A 20,617-nucleotide genomic window follows, 5' to 3' on the forward strand; every position below is an offset into this window, starting at 1 on the left:
GCCAAGCTTGAGTCCACTGGAATTTATTTATCATCTCCATAAAATATTGGAAAATACTGGAAAGCACTACACCAGTATTCAGAGTGTTGAATCTCCATTTTTGATCATTTAATCATTTCCTATACATAAGTGATATATAATACCAAAACAAGACATATGAGGTACAATGATATGTGTTGATAAATAAATGTATCAAATTGAGTTTTTATGAAGTCAGACTTATTGACATGCTCATCAGAAAACCACATGTTTCCATGGTAGAATGTCAGTTGTCTCCTGTTTTGGAATTCTGTAGACACAATATTCCCTTCACTGCTGTGACCATGCTGTACAGTAGATCCTCAGTGTGTGGATCCTGTGGGACTGGAACTCTGACCTTGCTCCAGTGTCTCCTCTGCTCCTCCCTTGCTCAGACATTGGTCTTCATCATCATACGTCCTGCCTCTGTGATTTCATCCTTTCATCCCATGTATCCAGCATCACGTATTATTTGTCTTCTTGTCCTGCATGGTTAGCAGAGTGTACTTACCCTGACACATTATCCTTGGACATTATTCTCCAGGATCATCCGAGTTGTCCAAAATACAGAATTTCCTCATCTGTACTGCCATATAAACTTCCTGTTAAATATAATTTTGTCCATTTGTTCCATTGTTGATTCTTTCTTCATGAATATTTCACTGGATTGTATGTGTGAACTCTTGTGAATGATGCTGCATTAGTTGAACATGGAAGAGCAGAGGTGTTTGCCACATTGATTGCGGTTCCCCTGGACACCTCCCTGGGATTTCATATTCCTTCTACCCAGAAATAGTGTTTGAAGATCTTGTGAAAATTCTATTTCTCAGTTTTTGATGATTTTCCATAATAGATTTACTTGTTTACCTGACTTCGATCTTGTACCAGAGTTATCCTCTCTAGCTTCCTCCACATGGATTGTCAGCTCTGGATTGTAGGATAATACTCATTCTAACAGGAAGGATGGGATGTCTCATTGTGCATCTATTATGGACATGCACGATGGGCCCAATATATTATTTTATATGTTGCCTTTATATCTTTTTTTAAAAAGTTAAAGATACTATTTCACTTATTTTGATATTTGTATTTACATATTTTTTCAAAAAGGCAAAGAGACTGAGACTGACAGTGAACTTCTAATTCCTGGTCACTTCCCAGATGGCTACAAAAGCTTCAGCTGGGTCAGGTGACAGCCATGTGCTTGGAATTCTGTCCAGGTGTCCACATGGCAGTACTTGGACCTTCACCTACTGCCTCCCAGAAGGGCTTAGGCAGGAATCTGACACTGGAACCAAACTAGGACACAGCACTCAGCATCCTGACATGGGAGGCAGGAATCCCTCAGGCTCACTCCAGTGCTGCTCCTGTCACCACCTTATCATCACTGCATATAAGGAATTGATTGCTTCCCTTAGGATCAGTGGCTTGAGTTCATTCAACATTTGGAAATAGGCTCGTAACCATATGTATAATTAATGTTTCATTTATTTTAAGTATTTATTTTATTTGAAAGGCAGTGTTATAGCAAGAGAGAAAGCTATCAACAGATGGAGAGTGAAGTTTCCATTCACTGCTTTTCTTCCTGAATGGCTGCAATGGCTGGGATGCCTGAGCCTGAAGCCAGGAGCCTGGAACTTCCCCCAGTTTCCCACAGAGCTGGAAAGGGACAAACACTTGGGTCATGGTAGACAGTGATCACCATTGCACTTCCTGCCTCTGTGAGTTCAAGTTTGTGGACTGCATGTATAACTAATGTCACATACTATGTGTCCACATGTAACTGCATTATTTCTGTTAGCATATAATGTTCCAGACTGACCAATGATTTCCTAATGACCGAACAATCTCCTTCTTAACACTGAATAATATTCCATGTCAAATGTAACAGACTGCATTCACTGTTTTAGGCACATTTCACTTTATTGTAGACTGAACTATTGTGAACAAAGCTGCATTACCTGAACCCAGGACTGCGGGTGAATTGTGACACAGTGACTTCTATCCAGTGCTTGAGCTGAACTCGGAGTCATGGTTACTAGACACAGGGAAGAGGGGGAACACAGGGCAGCTGATACCAGGGCAGAAAGCACTCACAGGAAGGAATAATTCTGCCCACACCACAGTGGGCTGACTCAGTTCATCACAGCCCACGACAGATTCCATGAATAATGAGAACTGAGGCCTCCAGGCCCCTCCAACTCAGAGTGTAGGAAAGGAGGTGGAAATGTGAATGACAATGAGTTGATCTGTGCCCATTTCTACAACACACAGATTCCAATAGCACACAAACCCCACTAGCAAGCACAGTGTTCTGTGTTCATGACGAGTGTTAAATAAGGCAATGGATGAATAAGGAAACAAAACATAGTTAACCTTAAAAGAATCCACTTGCAGTCTTTTATCTGTTTAAAAGTGGGAGGCAGGCATTAGGACAAAATTGGCAAAGTGCCCACTAGGGACACCCGTGTTCCCATCAGAATGAATCATTCAGCCACACGACTCCCCACACTTTTTCTGATAATGCATTTTGGAAAACTGTAGATGACACTACAAGTGAATGAGCCCCTACCACTGTTGCAGGAAACAGAGTTGCAGTTTTGCGCTCCAGGTTTTAGAAAGGCTAAGTCCTCGGTGTTGTAGGCAGTTGGGATGTTTGGGGCTGTCAATCCAAGGTGGAAATCTCCCTTTGTCACCTTTTCTGTCCATCTCTACATTTCTCTTTCTCTCACCCCTTCTCTCACTGTCACTATTCCAATGTTATTCAAATAGTTAAAAATGAACCAATGGTTATTTTAAAAATGAAGGACATGCTAACACTGGATTATTAAGGATACACACATATTAAAATGAAACAAGGTCATTGCCTTCAATTGTTTTTTTTTTTTTTTGACAGGCAGAGTGGACAGTGAGAGAGAGAGACAGAGAGAAAGGTCTTCCTTTGCCGTTGGTTCACCCTCCAATGGCCGCCGCGGCCAGCGCGCTGCGGCCGGCGCACCGCGCTGATCCGATGGCAGGAGCCAGGAGCCAGGTGCTTTTCCTGGTCTCCCATGGGGTGCAGGGCCCAAGCACCTGGGCCATCCTCCACTGCACTCCCTGGCCACAGCAGAGGGCTGGCCTGGAAGAGGGGCAACCGGGACAGAATCCGGCGCCCCGACCGGGACTAGAACCCGGTGTGCCGGCGCCGCTAGGCGGAGGATTAGCCTAGTGAGCCGCGGCGCCGGCCTCAATTGTTTAAACAACAATGATAATGTCAAGATTTATATGATCTGAATCCTATCATAGCCATCAACCTACACCACAGGACACCACATCTGCCCTGGGCACTGTCCTGTCTGAGGCGTCTGACCCCATGCCTGCTATATAGGGGCAGCACACGAAAACAGGGCCTCCCTCTGCCCATGAAAATCAGCACAGGCCTCACCCTGCAGCTCTGGCACAGGAGCTCCAGCCCCAGGACTCCCAGGTGTCCACTCAGTGATCGCACTCAACACAGACGCTCACCATGGAGACTGGGCTGCGCTGGGTTCTCCTGGTCGCTGTGCTGAAAGGTAATGATGGGGAATGCAGGGCACTGAGTCTGGGAGAGGACGTGAGTGAGAGACACAGAGAGTGTGAGTGACAGTGTCCTGACCAGGACGTCTGTGTTTGCAGGTGTCCAGTGTCAGCAGCTAGAGGAGTCCGGGGGAGGCCTAGTCCAGCCTCGGGAATCCCTGAAACTCATCTGGAAAGCCTCTGGATTCACCTTCAGTAGCTACTGGATTTGCTGGGTCCACCATGCTCAGGGAAGGGCCCAGAGTGGATCGGATGCATTTATTCTGATTATGGTAGCACAGACTACGTGAGCTCGGTGAATGACAGATTCACCATCTCCAGCCACAACGCCCAGAACACGGTGGATCTTCAAATGAACAGTCTGACAGCCGCGGACACGGCCACTTATTTCTGTGCCAGAGACACAGTGAGGGACCCTCAGGCTGAGCCCAGACACAAACCTCCCTGCAGGGGCGCGCGTCTCCACCAGGGGGCGAACAACACACACTGAGCAGACTCAACCCGCGCCCAGATGCAGTGGGAGGTGAATCGCTGATTCCTTCAGGAAATTTGGGTTTGCTGTAACCGTTTTCTACGTTCCAATTCTTGATGGATGATTCTGTCCCTAACACGGATCACCGAGCAGAAGTTTTGGTATCATGGTAAGACGTCACATGAAGAAAATGGAGTCGTTTTGAAGGAATGATTGACATCTCTGGGGTCCCCAGCATCTGAGACCTGAGTGAGCTCTGGGCACACGGGGAGGCTTTTCGGGGTCTGAGTCTCTGGAGTGCGCCCAGTGGCATTCTCTGATGACGTCATCTGGGACCCTGCTGAGAGCCCAGGGCCAGTGTAGAGCCGGTCAGGGGCTATGGATGCTGCAGTGTTTCACATCCATGCCCTCCCCTCCTGCATAGCTGGGCCCCTGAGAGGCAGAGCTGACCCCGTGGTCCTGTTCCCTGGGGCTCCCGTGTCCATTCTCTGCAGCTGTGCCCTCATCTCCTTTCACTTCCTCACCCTGAACTCACAGGTTGAGGTCCACATGATCCAAACCCCAGGTCAGGGATTAACCTGCAGCTCAGGGGTGGCTCAGGCTGTGGCTCCTAGAAATCCTGCTTACTCTTCCTCACTCACGTCTCCTGGGATCCCCGGACCTGCTCTCATTTGCAAGCAGAGGTGGCCTTTGGTAGTGCAAGGGGTCAGACTCATGGAAAACACTGGGTATGGAGAGGTTTTGTTCCCCACACTCTGCTGGCCTTGTCTCCATCTCAGGGAGACCAGCAGGTGGGACAGCCCAGTGAGGTCTGCACTAGAGTCCAGGTGGTTCTGGACTGTGTCCTTGCGAGTCCAGCAGGATATTCCAACCCTGGAGTTGCATCCCTGCTGCCTGAGGAGCCTGCCCCAGAGACTGTTTGTCCAGAGACTCCGACTCCTTCCTCCAACACAAAATAGTCCTCGTTTCCATCTTCCAATATGTGTGCTGTTTCAAATCCTGGATGAGACACCCAATCCTGGGCTTTGCTCTGGCCTTGGAAACAGCAGAAGGTGGCCCAAGTTCCTGTGCCCCTGCTCCCTCATGGGAGAACCTGAAGAACCTCCTGGCTCCGGGATTCAGATTGGCCCATCCCTGCCCTGGTGCCCAGCTGTGTATAGAAGCAGCAGATGGAAGACCACTTTCTCTCTCTCTGCATCTGCCACTCTGTATTTCTGCCTTTCAAATAAATAACCAAGTCTTTAAAAGAATACAAAAGAGAAAAATCAGTCCTTGCTTTCTCTCAACTTCATAATCACCAGGAGTAAACAAATTTTCTTCTGTCATTCACCAGAATAAGAGCATCAACCCCATGTGTTTGCAAAATGTTTCCTGCAAAATTGCAATTGTTCTCTCATGTAGGATTCTTACAGAACCTAAGCAATTCCCTCAGCTGATATAGAGATGACGATTTCTGAGTGGCTCTGTCTAATTCTGTAAACACAGCTGAGTCTCTCTTTCAGGTAGGAACAGAGCATTGGCTAGTGTGTGGCTCTTCGATTGTTTTATTCCACCTGTTGATTCCATAATGGAGTACCCCGGAAATGAGGTGTATGGAGCAAAAAGGTTTATTGAGCTCACAGCTATAAGGGTGCAAGTCCAGGATCAGACAGTGAGAATGTTGTGCCATCAGGCTTCCTAATATTGTGAACATCATGCAGTCATCAGGCATCCTAATATTGTGAACAGGGATGGGAGGGACCCCATCCCCACACAGGATGTCAGACGAGACCAGGGCTGACTCTAGCAGCACTGTGCTCTGTGCTGAAGCTGGGGACCCAGGAGATCTACTGTGATCTCCTCCATAGCAGATTCCCCAGAAATGAACAAATCCCACTAGGCCTCACTCGCAGAGCTCCCCCACTTCTCCTGTGGTCATCTTGGGAGCTCACCTAAAACACACACCTCAGCCACAAGCAGATCAGAGAGGTTTGCTTCTACACCAATTGTAGGCCTGATGACACAGAACCTGTCATTCAGGATGAAGAAGCTAATTGTCTATCATAGTTATTTGAGACTGCAGAAGACTTGGGACCAGTTCTAAACACACAGACAATTTTTTATTTATATTTATATTTATTTATATTTATATATTTATTTTTATTTATATTTATATTTCACCTGCTGCACCACAGTGATGCTTTCTCCATTTCTGTGCATTCATTCTCAGTGTACAAATGCAGCACCGATGTTTCATAAATGGCACCTAGTGGTGGAGTATATTATTATCCATCATTTCTTGCACGTGCTGTGAGCCCTGCAGTTGGCAGTTTGTCACTGCTAGAACTTTCTCCCTTTCACGACATTCCATCATGGCCACCAGGACCCAGTGCTTACATCAAGGAACACACAACACCTACTTCTTATCCTGCATGTGAGCTTCCACACATGAGAAACACAAGAGGCACCCATCCTTCATGCCCTGGCTGATGTCACTAGGAACAATGACCTGCATCAAAACAAAGATGTCCTGAAATCATAACTGTACAGAATCATGGAAAGAATCATATGTTCTGTGTCGTTACCTGTGCTACTAAACACCAGAGGACACTGTGCTCTGCCAGGAACCTGTCCTATCTGAAGTGCACAACCCCATGCCTGCTATACAGGGGCAGCACATGCAAATAGGGCCTCCCTCTTCCCATGAAAACCAGCCTAGCCCTCACCCTGCAGCTCTGGCACAGGAGCTCCAGCCCCAGGACTCCCAGGTGTCCACTCAGTGAGTGCACTGAACACAGACACTCACCATGGAGAGTGGGCTGCGCTGGCTTCTCCTGGTCACTGTGCTCAAAGGTAATGATGGAGAACACGGGGCACTGAGTCTGGGAGAGGGCGTGAGTGAGAGACACAGAGAGTGTGAGTGACAGTGTCCTGACCAGGACGTCTGTGTTTGCAGGTGTCCAGTGTCAGGAGCAGCTGAAGGAGTCCAGAGGGGGTCTGGGCCAGCCGGAGGATCCCTGAAACTCTGCTGCAAAGCCTCTGGAATCTACTTCAGTAGCTATGGCATGAGCTGGGTCCACCAGGCTCCAGGGAAGGGGCTGGAGTGGATCGCATACATTTATCTTGGTTTGGTATCACAAACTATGCGAACTCCGTGAAGACCCGATTCACCATCTCCAGCGACAACGCCCAGAACACGGTGTTTCTGCAAATGAACAGTCTGACAGACGAGGACACAGCCATGTATTTCTGTGTCAGAGACACAGTGAGGGACCCTCAGGCTGAGCCCGGACACAAACTTCCCTGCAGGGACGCACGGTTCCACCAGGGAGTGCACATGATGCATTAAGCTCAGATTATGGTCCTGCACAGGTGCAGAGGGAAATTAAGTCCTGGTTACCTGTCAGGGAATTGTGGTTTGTCGCTCCCCCTCTTCGTGGAGGAACGACACAGGAACCTGCGCTGTTCTTTTGTCTGCTCGGCCCTCCCCAGGTTTGCTGCTGGTTCTTCCCGGATTGGCTGCCGTCCCTTCCACCTCCGTGGAACGGCGGTTCACCCTGGCCACTTTCCCCACTTCCGCAGGGGAGCGGCACACCGCCGGCCGGCTCTCTTGGGGGCTGCACAGGTGTTCCTTCAGGTAGATGTTCCCCTTAGATGTTCCTGGTGCATGTTGTCTCTCTCCTCCTTTATAGTCCTCTTCCACCAATCCCAACTCTGCTACCCACACGCCGAGTACGCTGCTCTCTTCCAATCAGGACCAGGTCCTACAGTTTATTGGTTGAACTGGAGGCAGCTGTGTAGAAGCTGTTTTTCCCTTCTCAGCGCCATATTGTGGGAGAGCAGATGCATAGAATAAGTCTTAATTCCAGTAACTTAGTCTAGTCCGAGTTGCTTCCCACAGATCCCCCTTTCTTTTTATTTTTGGCGTTGATACGCGCCTGTCTTTGGTGCCCCACGGCACACACTCTGCTCTGCTTGCTAGAGTTGCCCACAGGTGCTTACAAGCCCTATCAATCAGGCAAACCGAATCCGGGTCCTCTCTGCGCCATGTTGTAAGGAGGTTTTTAGGCACTGATGCGTGCCTGTGTTCGGTGCCCTGCGGCGCATGCTCTGCTCTGCTCTGCTAGAACTGCCTGCAGGTGCTTACAAGCCCTAACAATTAGGCAAACCAAATCCAAGCCTTCTCATTGCCGTATTGTGGGGAGACTTATTGATGTTGATTCGTGCCTGTCTTCGGTGACCTGCAGCCACCCACAGTGCTTATCGTCTTACTAATAAGGCAGACCGAATCCAAGCCTTCTCATTGCGGTATTGTGGGGAGACTTATTGATGTTAATTCGTGCCTGTCTTCGGTGACCTGCGGTGCATAAGCTGCTAGCCGCCCGCAGGTGCTCACCGCCTCACTAATCAGGCAGACCGAATCCAAGCTCTCTCATTGCCATGTTGTGGGGAGGCCTTATTTTTCTCTATTTCTCTATCTCCGGGCATTCTTTTCTCCCATTTTACTTCTATCTACCAGCATTCCTATTTCTCTCATTTTACATCTAAAACTTCTGTTTCTCTTATCCCTGCGGCTTCCCGGCGCCCGCCCCGAGGCTGCTTCTTGGCAGCTTTCCGGCTCTGAGCCGCTTCAGTCCGCGCTTCTCTCATCTGCGCGGCTTCCCGGCTTCGCGCGTGCACTCCGCGGTCTCTGCGCCCCTTCGCGCCCACACCACGGCCTCCACTAGCCCCACGTTCCCTATCTATTCATGCCCCGTGCTCTCTCTGCATGCGGAGGCTTCCACGAATCACACAGCGTAGCTCACATTTCCGCCACCGGCATTCAGTCCAAGTTCCCCGGACTAACCTGGCGAATTCCAACCTGGCGGCCCACGTCTCTGCCTCTGGTTCCAGATTTTTGCCTTTTGCTCCCCGGGCTGACTTGAAGAATTCCAAGCTGGCTTACGTCTCTGCCTCGGCCTGCACTCGCGGCTTCATCCTCCCTAACATTTTTTTCTACCCGGTAAGTTTCCCTAAGTTTTCTTCCAACAATATTCCTCCCTCATTTCTCCTGGCCTCTCCCCACAGTCCGTATCCAAGTCTAAGTTTCTTATAGGTTTCACTTTCACTTTCAACCTGCAGTCCGTATCTGAGTCTAAGTTTCTTCTTGCTTTCACTTTAAATCCTAACTTCTTTCCCACAGTCCGTATCCGAGTCTATGCCTAGGCTTTCAATAGCTTCTTCCGGCACCTTTTCCATCCGGCTTTCCCCTAGGCTCTTCTAGTCTCTCTCTCCGGTATTTTCCTGCTTCTTCCCTCCTAGGTTTCCTATCCGAGTCACGGCACCATTATGTCGCTCCCCGTCTTCATGGAGGAATGACACTAAACCCTGCCTAGGTTTCCTATCCGAGTCACGGCACCATTAGTGGTTTCCTCTCCTACAGTTCTGAGGGAAGACTGCTACTTTTATGATTCTGTCCCCGCCACTGACTTCACTGACATAGAGAAGTTTGATGTGACAGGATGAAGTCCTATATGAACAAATTCAGGTTCGTGAACGATGACAGTGGTGACCAGGGTCAGAGATGTGGGACTCTCTGAGGACCTCGTAAGTGTGTTCAAGTCTGACTCAGGACAGTGCCCTCAAACACTGCCGACTTTAGGACAATTTTAGTTTTCCCTTAAAACTCAGAGAGAGCTGAGCCAGAGACTTGATTTGTTAACCTCAATTATATATGTCATCAGACTGCTCCTGTCAGAGTAGCCTGTGTGCTAAAATGAACCAACCATCTTATTTTAAAAGGTGGCTGCTCCACAGGTTCCACAGTCTTTATACCCGATCTCCATTTTTCCTTTAATCCTGAAACAGTCTGTGGTCCCTGTGTGAACGTCACAGCACTCAGGAATGTACTTGCAGCTCAGCTGTGTCTCAGCCTGAGCTTCTGTAGGCACCTGGGAAGCCTACAGGGACTTCCTCATCCTCTAGATCATGGGACCCTCCTGTGGGCTCCCTGCCTGAACTCAGAAGGGAAATGCACTGGACATCAGCAGTCAAGGTCATCACAGAATGCAAAGTGTTGGGTGTGCACTTCCAGTTTATCTGGTTCTGCTCCAGTGTCGTGGGACCCCCTGCACCTGCTGTGGTTCAGCAGAGCAGAAAGTGGGACACACAGTGGCTGTGCACTCTGGGGCTGGAGTCCACATCAGGGGGAGCTGTGTCTGTGGCTCCAGCATGATGCCCAGTGTCCTGAGGCTGAATCGCAGCTGCAGGAAGAGCCAGTCCCAGCAACCATGTGTCCAGAGTCCCTGCTCTTCACTCCATGTCTATGCTCACTGGCGTCATCAATCCATTTGCAGTCTTAGATCAGTTTTAGAGAGGGAGACACCCAGGCTGCATATCAGAGTCCTGGACAGAGCCCATTTACACGCTTTCCCACACTTGTACTGACAATGCACCCTGGAAGACAGTAGGTGATGATTCAGTTTTAGAGAACAGAATTTTCACTATTTGCCATTCTTCCCTTTCCTGTCATGACTGTTTGATGAATAATAAGTGAATATAGACATATGAGGTACAATGATATGTGTTGAAAATGAATGTATCAAATTGAGTGGAATTTTGAAGTCAGAGTTATTGACATGCTCATCGCAAAATGCACTGTCGCTCCCCCACTTGCGGAGGAACGACACCGGACCCAGCGCTGTTGTCTTTGCCAGGCCCTTCCTCGGTTTGCTGCCGCTCCCCCCTGCTTCCGGGAAGGAGCAGCACACCGCCGGCTGGCTCTCTCGGGGGTTGCTCAGATGTTCCTCCTGCATGTTGTCTCTCTCTCCTCCTTTATAGTCCTCTTCCACCAATCCCAACTCTGCTGGCGTTCTCTCCCCACACGCTGAGCACGATGCTCTCCTCCAATCAGGAGCGGGATCAGCTTCTGCAGCTTGTTAGTCGAATTGGTGAGGCAGCTGTGTGGTAGTTGTTTATTCTCTCTCAGCGCCATATGGTGGGAGATCAGATGCATAGAATTAGTCTTAGCAGTTCCAGTAATTTAGTCTAGTCTCGGTTGCTCCCCACACGCACATGTCTCATGTAGAATGGCATCTGTCTCCTGTTTTGGAATTCTGTAGATACAATATTCCCTTAACTGCTGTCACCATGCTGTACAGCAGATCCCTCAACGTGTGGATCCTGCCGGCCTGAAGCTCTGTCATTCTTACTCTTTACTGCAATATAAACTTCCTGTTAAAGTATAACCCTTTCCACTTTTCCCATTATCCATTCCATCTTCAGTGGAAATTTCACTGGATTATATGTGTGAGCTCTCGTGAATTATGCTGCATTAATTGTACATGGAACTGCAGAGGTGTTTGCCACAGTGGCTGTGGATCCCCTGGGCACCTCTCTGGGACTTCATGTTTCTTCTACCAGGCAACAGTGTCTGAGGATCCTGTGATAATTGTATTTCTCAGCTTTTGATGTTTTCCATGGAAGCTTTACTAACTTACCAGACTCCAGCCTTGTACCAGGGTTTTCTTCTCTCTCTTCCTGCACAAGACTTGTCAGCTCTGGTATGTCTGATGATACTTAGTCTACCAGGAGGGGTGGGCTGTCTTGTTGTGCTTCTAACATTGACATGCATGATGATCTCAGATTTAAAGCATTTTTATATGTTTGCCTTTGTATATTTTCTTCAAAAAATTACAGATATACTTTTACCTCTTTTAAAACTTGTATGTGTTTATTTGTCCAAAAAGACAAAGTGACAGAGACTGACAGACAGTGATCTACTGAATCCTGGGTAACTTCCCAGATGCCCATAATAGCTGGATTCGGTCAGATCACAGCCAGGTGCATGATTTCAGAGCAGGTCTCACACATGGGATTACCTCAGACTTCTCATACTGCCTCCCAGAGTGCACATTGGCAAGAGTCTGAAATAGACCCAAAATTTGGACATAAACCTAAGCATCCTGAAATGGGAGGCAGGAATCCCACGTGATACCTTCAAGGCCAGTCCTGTCACCCACCTTATCAGTAACTACATTTTTTTTAGACAGGCAGTGTTAGACAGTGAGAGAGAGAGACAGAGAGAAAGGTCTTCCCTCCATTGGTTCACCCCGCAAATGGCCGCTACAGCCAGCGTGCTGTGCCAATCTGAAGCCAGGAGCCAGGCGCCTCCTCCCAGTCTCTCATGCGGGTGCAGGGCCCAAGCTCTTGGGCCATCCTACACTGTCTTCCCAGGCTACAGCAGAGAGCTGGACTGGAAGAGGAGCAACCGGGACAGAATCTGACACTCCGACCGGGACTAGAACCCGGAATGCCGGAACAGCAGGTGGAGGAGTAGCCTAGTGAGCTGCATCGCCGGCCAATCAGTCACTACATTTAAACAATTGATTTCTTCCCTTGTGATTCAGTTGTAAGATGTCATTCAACATTTGGATCTAGGCTCCTAAGCATATGTGTAAGTATCTGTCATTTTCTTTAAATATCTTTTATTTCAAAGGCAGTTTATAGCAAGAGAGAAACACCCAAAGAGATGAAGAGAGAATCTTCCATCCACTGGTTTCCTTCCTGAATGGCTGCAAAGGCTGGAAATGGCTGAGGCTGAAGCCAGGACCCAGGAACATTCTCTAGGTTTTCCACATGGCTTGAAGGGGACAAACACTTGGGTCATCTTTGACCCAGGTCCTTTAGTAGGGAGCTGGATTTGAAGTGGAGCAAGCAGAATCTGAACCCATGCTCCCGTGTGATGCATGCATAGTAGGTATGGCAGCTTAACCTGCAGGGCCACAACATTGGATCCCATGGGTGTGATCAGAAAATACTTTCTGCCCAACTGCAGGCGACTCCTGGTTCTTCAATCACTCTCTTTGTTACACAGGAGCTCTGTAGTTGGATCCATTATCTTTTGCCTATTTTTGCTTGGTTGCCTGTACTTTGGAGATTATCAAAATGTCATTGCCCAAACCAATGTCAGCTTGCTTTTGTCCAGTGTTTTCTTCTAGAACTTTACAGTCTCAGGTCTTGCTTTTTAGGTATTTTTCAAGCTCACTCTGTTTCTGTATCTGGTGTGAGATGACCACATAATTGAATTATTTTCAAGTGCATTCAAGTTTCCCCAACCCCATGTATGACAGAATACCCATCCCCCATTCTGTGTGTGGCACCATGCATGCAATCAGTTTTCTGAGAATGTGTTTTTTTATTTCTACGTTTCTGTTGTGCTCCACGGCTGTGGGTGTCTATGTTATCCCAGCACCAGGTCTGATTTCAGCTCAGCTAGGATGAAGCCTCCTGCTTTGCTATTTTTCTCAAGACTGTTCAGTCATAATTACCCTGAAATTTTCTTGTGAATTCCAGAATTTTATTCCTCTTCCTGTGAAGAATACAGGGTGTTTGACAGGAAATGCATTGAATCTGTGAATCACATGGTAGCTTGGCTATTTTAACAAGATCATTTTTTCATACCACAACTATGTCATTAAAATGTACAGGTAATCTTCAGATTCCTTTTCACTTTTTATTTATTTTTATTTTTATTTTTATTTTTATTTTTATTTTTATTTTTTGACAGGCAGAGTGGACAGTGAGAGAGAGAGAGACAGAGAGAAAGGTCTTCCTTTGCCGTTGGCTCACCCTCCAATGGCCACCTCGGCAGGCGTGCTGTGGCCAGCACACTGCGCTGATCCAATGGCAGGAGCCAGGTGCTTCTCCTGGCCTCCCATGGGGTGCAGGGCCCAAGCACTTGGGCCATCCTCCACTGTACTCCCTGGAAACAGCAGAAAGCTGGCCTGGAAGAGGGGCAACCGGGACAGAATCCGGCGCCCTGACCGGGAATAGATCCCGGTGTGTTGGCGCTGCAAGACAGAGGATTGGCCTAGTGAGCCACGGTGCCTGCTAAGACCCCTATCTTACACCTTATACAAAAAACCACTCAACAAGGATTAAAGATAAACACCTATGATCCCACACCATCCAATTAGTAGAGAACATTAGGGAAGCCCTCAAGACACTGGCACACGTTAAGAGTTCTTGGAAAAGACCTCAGAGACATAGGAAGTCAAAGCCAAAATTAATAAATGGGATTAGATCAAATCGGGAATTCTCTGTGTGGTAAAAGAAACACTCAGGCAAGTGAAGAGGCATCTGACAGCATGTGCGAAATTATTTGCAAGCTATGCAATGGATATGGATTAATAACCAGAATTTACAAAGAGATGAAGAAATTCCAAAAAACAAAACAAACAACCCAGTTAAGAGATGGGCCAAGGACTTACACATTTTTCAAAAGAGGAAGTCCAAATGGCCAACACAGACACATGAAAAAATGTTCAGCATCACTAGCTGTCAGGGAAATGCAAATCAAACCACAAGGAGGTTTCACATCACCCCAGCTAGAATGGCTTCATACGGAAATCAACAAACATCAAATGCTGGCGAGGTTGTGTGGAAAGGTGCCTGAATCCACTGTAGGTGGGAATGCAAACTGGTAAAGCCACTATGGAAGACACTATGGAGATATCTCAAAAATCTGAATATAGTCCTACCTTATATGACCCAGGAATCCCCCTCCTGGGAACTTACCCAAGGGAAATGAATTCACTACACACAAGAGATACCTGTACCTCCATGCTTATTGCAGCTCTATTCACAATAGCTAAGATATGGATTCAAACTAAATGCTCATCAACCAAAAACTGGATAAAGAAATTATGGGATGTGTACACTATGGAATACTACACAGTGGTAAAAACAATAAGATCCGGTTATTCACAACACAATGCATGAATCTGGAAAAGATTATACTTTGTGAAAAAGGCCAGTACCCCGGCGACAAATACCACATGTTCTTCCTGATAGGTGAGACCTAATAGAGCACCCAAAAGGAAACCTAGGTAAGTGAAATTGACACTTCGAGAAGGGAAGACTTGAGCTGCCCTTCTCTTGACTGTCGAGGGACAGTTTTTTGTTTGTTTGTTTTTTGTTTGTTTGTTTATTTTTCTTCCTACTATTTGTTGAAGAATTTACGTAACATTCAGTCCATCGTATGCACATACAGTCATTTGAAAATTGATCTCAGTAAAAAATAGGAATGGGAGTAAGAGCAGGAGGAGGAATTTTTTAACTGTAAAGTGCATACATTCCTATGGACTTACTTCTAAACACACAATTTAAAATTTTGTTGTGGGACTCCAAGTCCCATGAAACTTAATTAAAGTGATCACATTAAGTGTAAGGTGAACACATAGATAGGATTAAGTGTTAAAGTGATCATATAAATAGGATAAAGTGCCTGGTAATAAGAAGAGATAGAATTTAAAAGGAGAGAATGTTCCAACATGAGAAGTCTACACAGCAGACTCATAGAATGATAACCGCTTTTAGTAACACTCTGACCTGATAATCAGCCCTTAAGACTTCCTGGTCTGGCTGAAAAGCCCATGAGAACATTTCAGGCATGAAATCCAAGACACTGTGGCAAAAATGTTCTGCCTAAAGGATCTCTGTGACTGAGACCTCAGGCAGTAGAAGTGGCCTCAAAGAAGGAGGTACTTTTCTCTAAAGGGAGGAGAGAACTTCCACTTTGCTCATGGCCTTGTCCAAATACTATCAGAGTTTGTGGACTCAAAAGGCTTCCATAGCCTAAGCAGCTCATGTCAAGAGTCTCAGGTGGTCACTGACATCATACGTAAGAGTGTTTATTGTTAAATTAACAACTGGTCTCACTGTGCACTAACTCCCCATGCAGGACCTCCATCCTCAATGAGTTCTATTATGAGAGTTAACTGTAAACCAGTTCTCAAACAGTTCTTGGATATGTGTGTGTGTGTGTGTGTGTGTGTGTGTGTGTTTAAATCTTTACATAGTACAGAGCTGGTTTTCTGTGTAGCAATACAAGTGAATCTTGATGATGAATCTTGATCTTGAATCTGTGTACCAACTTAAAGGGAATCTTATTGGAAAACTGAACTGACAAGTGGAGAGGGATGAGAAAGGTGGTGGGAATGTAAGTGGGAGGGCAGAAATGCAGGGAAGAATATCTATATTCCTAAAGTTGTACTATGACATTTTTATTCCTTAAAAATAAATTTTAAAAAATACAAAATAAATTCAAAATTGAAAAACAATAATATTGTTATGTGGACATCATTCAGCCTGTTGATAAATTTCCTCCAGGACTTTAAAAGTTTGTTCATACTACATATGCAATCTTTTAGAAAAGATTTATTTATTTATTGAAAGTCAGTGTTACACACAGAGAGGGAAAGACCCAGAGACAAATTCTCCCATCTGCTGGTTTACTCCCCCAAATGACATTGACACCTAGAGCCAGGAGTTTCTTCCTAGTCCCCACCTGGGTGCAGAGGCCCAATCACTTGGACCATGCTTGTCTGTTTTCCCAGGTGCATCAACAAGAGATGATTGGAAGTGCTGCTGGAATAAGAACAGACAGCAGCATGGGATGTAGGCATCACAGGTGGAAGATTCACAAGCTAAACCACTGTGATGTTTTCTCCATTTTCTGCAAATTTGTTCTCAGTGTATAAATGCACCAGTGATTTTTCATAAATGGCATGTAGTAGTGGAGTATATTTTTCTCCATTATTTGTTGCACATGCTGTGAGCCCTGTAGTTGGCAGTTTGTTTCTGTTAGTAGTCTCCTGCAAAGCCTCTGGATTCACACTCTAACCATGCAATGGACTGGGTCCGCCAGGCTCCAGGGAAGGGGCTGGAGTGGATCGCAGCTAATAGTTATAATGGTGGTAGCACATATTATGTAAACTCCGTGAATGGCCGATTCATGTTCTCCAGAAACAACGCCCAGAGCACAGATTTATTGACAAGCTCATCAGAAAACCCTATGTTTCCATGGTAGAATAGCATTTGTCTCCTGTTTTGGAATTCCACAGACACAATATTCCCTTCACTGCTGTCACCATCCTGTGCAATAGATCACTGAATGTGTGGATCCTGTCGGGCTGAAACTCTGACCTTGAACAGCGTCTCCTCTGCTCCTCCCTCGCTCAGAATTTGGTCTCACCATTGTATCCTGCCTCTGTGAGTTCATCCTTTTTATCTCATGTAACCAGCATCTCATATTATTTGTCTTCTTGGCCTTGATGGTTTTCAGAGTGTACTTATCCTGACACATTATCCTTGGACATTATTCTCTAGGATCATCCCAGTTGTCCAAAATACAGAATTTCTTCCACTTTACTGCCATATAAACTCCTGGTAAAATGTAGCTTTGTACATTTGTTCCATTGTTGATTCTTTCTTCCATGAAAATTCCATGGATTATATGTGTGAACTATTGAGATTGGCGCTGCTTTAATTGAACATGGAACTGCAGATGTCTTTGCCACAGTGACTGTGGATCCAGTGGACACCTCCAGGGATATCATATTCCTTCTACCCAGAAATGGTGTTTGTAGATCCTGTGGTAATTGTACTTGTCAGTTTTTGACGATTTTCCATAACATTTTGACTAATTTTCCTGACCCCAGCCTTGTCCCAGGGTTGTCGTCTTACTCTGCCTCCCCAAGAATTGTCAGCCTTGGATTGTCTGATAATTCTCATTCTACCCGGAGGGATGGAATGTCTCATTGTGCTTCTAACAGGGATATGCATGCTGTTCCCAGGTTTACAGCATTTTGTATGTTTCCCTTTATATAACGTCTTTAAAAGTTTATAGATATTATTTCACTTATTTTAAAATTTGTATGTATGTATGTGTCCAAAAAGAGACTGAGACTGACAGTGATCTTCCAATGCCTGGTCACTTCTCCGATTGCTACAAAAGATTCAGCTGGGTCAGGTGACAGCCAGGTGCTTGGAATTCTGTCCAGGTGTCCACATGGCAGTACTTGGAACTTCACCTATGGCCTCCCAGAATGTGCTTAGGCAGGAAACTGAAACTGGAACCAAACTAGGACACAGCACTCAGCATCCTGACAGGGGAGGCAGGAATCCCACAGGCTCACTCCAGTGCTGCTCCTGTCACCACCTTATCATCACTGCATTTAAACAATTGATTTCTTCCCTTGGGATTCAGTTTCTTGAGATCATTCAACATTAGCAAAGAGGCTCCTAATCATATGTATAATTAATCTTCAATTATTTTAAGTATCTATTTATTTTAAAGTCAGTGTTATAGCAAGAGAGGAAGAGACCAACAGATAGAGAATTTCAATCCATTGCTTCACTTCCTGAATGGTTGCAATGTTGGGGCTGCAAAAGCATGAAGTCAGGAGCCTAGAACTTCCTGCAGTTTCCCACAGGGCTGGAAGGAGACAAACACTTGGGTCACAGGACACAGTGATCTCCATTGCACTCTCTACCTCTGTGAGTTCAAGCTTGTGGACTGCATATATAACTAATGTCACATACTATGTGTCCAGATGTACCTGCATTATTTGTTAGCATATTATGCTCAAGGCTGACCCATGATTTCCTAATGACAGAGCAACCTCCTTCTTAACACTGAGTAATATTCCATGTCAAATGTAACAGACTGCATTCACTGTTTTATGCACATTTCGCTTTATTGTGGACTGAACTATTGTGAACACAGCTGCATTACCTGAACCCAGGACTGCAGGTGAATTGTGACACAGTGACTTCATACCCAGTGCTTGAGCTGAACTCAGAGTCATGGTTACGGAACAGGGAAGAGGGGGAACACAGGGGATGGCTGATACCAGGGCACAAAGCACCACTCAAAGCAAGGAATAATTCTGCCCCCACCACAGTGGGCTGACTCAGTTCACTACAACCCACGACATGTTCCACAAATAAGCAGTACTGAGGACACCCGGTCTCCCAACACAAAGTGATGGAACGGAGGTAGAAATGTGAATGACAGTGAGTTGATCTGTGCCCATTTCTGCAATACACAGATTCCAATAGCACACTACACACCACTAACACATACAGTGTTCTGTGTTAATGAACAGTATTAAAATAAGGTAATGGATGAATAAGGAAACAAGACATAGTATCCTTAAATGAATCCACTTGCAGTCTTTCATCTGTGTAAATATGGGCGGCAGGCATTAGGAGAAAATTGGCAATGTCCCCACTAGGGACACCCGTGTTCCCATCAGAGTGCTGCTTGAGCCCAGCCACACGGCTTCCTACACTTTTTCCTGATAACACATCGTGGTAAACTACAGATGACGCTATAACGATAGAGCCCCTACAACCGACAAAGGAAACACAGACGCAGTTCTGGGCTCCAGGTTTTAGAAAGGCTAACTCCTAGATGTTGTAGGCATTTGGGGAGTTTGGGGCTGTCAATCCAAAGGCAAAAATCTCCCATTTTCATCTTTGCTGTCCATCACTACACTTGTGTTTCTCGCACCCCTTCTCTCTATCACTATTCCAATGTCTTTCATATAGATGATATAGATGTCAATAGATAATATGAAACAATTGTTATTTAAAAAATGAAGGACATGATATTGCTAACACTGGATACTAAGGGTACACACATACTAAAATGAAAAAACAATAAAACATAAAAAATTCATATGATCCGAATCCTATCATAGCCTACACCCACAGGACATGTACATCTGCCCTGGGCCCTGTCCTGTCTGAGACGTCTACTCCAGGGCTGGCTATATAGGGGCAGCTCATGCAAATAGGGCCTCCCTCTGCCCATGAAAACCAGCCCAGCCCTCACCCTGCAGATCTGGCACAGGAGCTCCAGCCCCAGGACTCCAGGGTTCCACTCAGTGATCGCACTCAACACAGACGCTCACCATGGAGACTGGGCTGCGCTGGCTTCTCCTGGTCGCTGTGCTCAAAGGTAATAATGAGGAACGCGAGGCACTGAGTCTGGGAGAGGACGTGAGTGAGAGACACAGAGAGTGTGAGTGACAGTGTCCTGACCAGGACATCTGTGTTTGCAGGTTTCCAATGTCAGGAGCAACAGGAGGAATCCGGGGGAGGCCTGTTCCAGCCTGTGGGATCCCTGAAACTCTTCTGCAAAGCCTCTGGGTTCTCCCTCAGTAGCTTTGGAGTAAGCTGGGTCCGCCAGGCTCCAGGGAAGGGGCTGGAGTGGATTGGATGCATTTATGCTGGTAGTGGTAGCACAGACTAAGCGAGCTGGGTGAATGGCCAATTCACCACACCCAGAACATGGTGAATCTGCAAATGAACAGTCCAACAACAGCGACATGGCCACCTATTTCTGTGGGAGAGACACAGTGAGGGCCCTCAGGATGAGCCCAGACACAAACCTGCCTGCAGGGGCACGCACCGCCACCAGGGGGCGCACAAGACGCACTGAGCAGACTCAGACCCATTCCCAGATATGGTGGGAGGTGAATCCCTGGTACTCCTGAGGAAATTGGGGTTTGTGGTCCTGTAACTGTTTCCTACGTTCCGATCTGGAAGGATGATTCTGTCCCTAACACCGATCACTGAACAGAAGTTTTGGTATCACGGGAAGATGTCACATGAAGAAAATGGAGTCGTTTCTGGAAGGATGAATGACATCTTTGGGGTCCCCAGCATGTGAGACCTGACTAAGCTCTGGGCACCCGGGGAGTCTTTTCCTGTCCAAATCAAAGAGGAGCTCTCCGTGGAATTCTCTGATGATGTCATCTGGGA

The 20,617-nt window shown here is 46.6% G+C and overlaps 2 pseudogenes; both read left to right on the top strand.

Annotated features, from left to right (window-relative positions):
- Positions 1 to 3,466: 3,466 nt before the first annotated feature.
- Positions 3,467 to 5,004, top strand: LOC103347461 (immunoglobulin heavy variable 3-74-like; annotated as a pseudogene).
- Positions 5,005 to 6,831: 1,827 nt separating this feature from the next.
- LOC108175954 (immunoglobulin heavy variable 3-11-like) lies at positions 6,832 to 7,373 on the top strand (annotated as a pseudogene).
- Positions 7,374 to 20,617: the final 13,244 nt, after the last annotated feature.

The sequence above is a fragment of the Oryctolagus cuniculus genome, unplaced genomic scaffold, assembly GCF_964237555.1.
Source record: "Oryctolagus cuniculus unplaced genomic scaffold, mOryCun1.1 SCAFFOLD_143, whole genome shotgun sequence".
NCBI classification, from domain to species: domain Eukaryota; kingdom Metazoa; phylum Chordata; class Mammalia; order Lagomorpha; family Leporidae; genus Oryctolagus; species Oryctolagus cuniculus.